This window comes from Sinocyclocheilus grahami, unplaced genomic scaffold (genome assembly GCF_001515645.1).
Source record: "Sinocyclocheilus grahami isolate Dianchi unplaced genomic scaffold, SAMN03320097.WGS_v1.1 scaffold525.1, whole genome shotgun sequence".
Classification (NCBI taxonomy): Eukaryota; Metazoa; Chordata; class Actinopteri; order Cypriniformes; family Cyprinidae; genus Sinocyclocheilus; species Sinocyclocheilus grahami.
Window position 1 is genome coordinate 215,416 of NW_015505704.1, and position 2,610 is coordinate 218,025.

Sequence of the window (2,610 nt, forward strand, 5' to 3'; positions counted from 1 at the left end):
ATTTCTACTGTGCATTTGCCTCTTGCTGTGGAACATGCAGTGATTGTCCCTGCTCACATTCCATGAGGTCGTAAATGTATCTGGTGTCAGGGCTGCCATGGTTTGGTGTCGTTGCAGACATCCTGGCATCCAGTTTATTGGGTGAGGGGACTGTGACGATTTGTTAATCTAATGAAGAACTGATTTGTTAAATCAAATGAAAAATTGTGTGTTTGATTGGTCCAGATGCTACATAAGGATTCCACAAAAATATTAAGCTGCAAAACTGTTTTAAACATTGATAATAATAAGATAATTACTTTTTTTTTTCTTGAGCAGCATATCAGCATAAAAAAAATATTTCTGAAGGATCGTGACACTAAACACTGGAGTAATATCTGCTAAAAATTCAGCTTTGCCACCACAGAAGTAACTTTAAAGGAATTTTACAATATATTCAAATAGAAATCAATTCCTTAAAATTGTAATTATATTTTCACAATATTTCTGTATTTTTTTCAATATTAAGTGCAGCCTTGGTGAGCATAAGAAACAGCCATCAGTTCACTGTTTACATATGTACACAATGTCAATATGTAAAATATGTATGTGATGATTCTTAATTTTTTATTTATTTTTTATGTTTCAAGTTAGAAAAAAAAATGTTTGCAACTCCATGTGGGCAAATAATGACAGCATTAAAGCAGGGAGTTAATAATGACAAAATGTTCATTTCTGGGCAAACTAATCCAGTAAAGGTGCTTTTTTCTCTCTTTCTTTTTTAATGCAGGTGTTGTACAAAGTCATACATAAACAAAATCAAGGTTACAGCAACCTGTAAGTCTAATCAAGCAAAGTGTTTTTACTAAAACCATCATCTGTCAAGTTGTGGCTGCCGTGAGAGGTAAAACTGTGATGTCCAGCTGTGAAGAATTTCTTCACTTTCTTTTTTTCGGATGTGCCTTGCCTTGCCATCTTCATGCTTTTTTCCTGTTATGCATTCACTCTGCACGAAGTGATGAACAGCCTCGAGTCTCAGGCTGTGCTATTGACATGAGCCGCTCCTTTTTCTGCTACCCTGCTCCTCCTCCCTCTCTTCAACTTTAAAAGAAATATGGCCTCTTAGTAGGCCAGCAAAATGCATGTGAGTTCATATGAACACTTGCTCTCACTCCTGCCTCATTCGAGATTCAAACGTAGGCCAGAGTCCAAATCTAATCAGAGTATATAAGTATCAAAATCCTCTCATAAGCGTACTGTGACGCAAGAAATTTACTGACAGTTTGCTCGTGATAATCATCCACCAGTCCTCCAGTAGCACCGCCACACTCATCCTGTTCTTTCTTTCTCTTTGTTTGCCTCCATCTTTGTAATTCTAGTCTTGTCCTTTCTCACTTTTTCACTCATTTATTTTCTCGTCCAAGCGAGCATTCAGACTCTCATATATGATATGACAACAAAATCTCACGTAATTACAGGCAGCGCCATTGACAGTTCCCCTTCAGAAACTCGAGCTGCGTCAAGTCGCTTTGGGAACGCCCTTGCGTGACCGCGTTCTGAAGCACGTGTCAAATCAGTCCAATGGAGCAGCGAGACGTCACCAGCGGGGTGACGTAAGAACCAGAAAGTATAAAAGCGCATCCAGCAGAGCGCAAACCAGCTTCTGCTCGAGTAGCGCTCTGTGCATGTGTCTGTCTATTTACTGTTTTCTGTCCGCACAAGCATATATAAAAAACAATCATGAAAAAGTCTATGGCGAGTGAACGGAATTACAAACGCTGTGTTTCTCCCTGCCCACGATATCTGGCGGCGGGGGATTCACACTATTTGTGTGTCGTTTGTTTAGGAGCAGAGCATGCACAGTCAGCTTTCGAGCAGCTGATTGTCATGACTGCGAGTTACTCTCGCTACGTTTGCTCTGCTCTCGCCTGGCTGTGTTTGATGAGAGTGGCCAGGCTCGCGATCCCGCTGCCAGCGGTCCCGCTGTTGCCGAGGCACAGCGCAGACTGTTGTCGGGGGGATCCCGGGGGGATTTAGTGGAGGGATCCGAGACAGGCTCGTCCTTTTCTCGGTCCTCACCCGCTTTTCGCGGTCCTCACCCGTTAGATCCGCTAGAGAGAGAGCCAGACGCTTCATCTATCTTCCTCTGAGGAGGTGGATGTGATGAGTGTCGAGACAGAGGAGACTGTGGACTCGCCACAACAGTCCCTCGCGTATGAAGTGTGATTCTTGATTATGGGGTGTGTTTCGTGCATTCGCCAAAATAAAATATTGTTTGGCCAGCCTAGAAACAGGGCGCTCGTCCTAAATATAATTTTTGTTCTGAATCCAGATCACAGCCTTCACGACGGGGGCCTTCCGTTTTCCCCGATCTCCATGCTGAGTTCCTCAGTGACCTCACGGAGGCTTATTGATACCCCTGCCACGCTCTGTGCTTCAGGGCTCAGTGAGCTCCGACGAGCGAAAATCCCAGCTGCCGCCCGGCAACGGTACAGCGAAGCATACCAATATAGAGTTCTTCCCTTCGGCCTGTCACTCTCACCCCGCACTTTCACGAAGTGTGTGGATGCTGCTCTGGCTCCACTGCGACTCCAGGGCATCCGCATACTCAATTATATCGATGATTGGTTA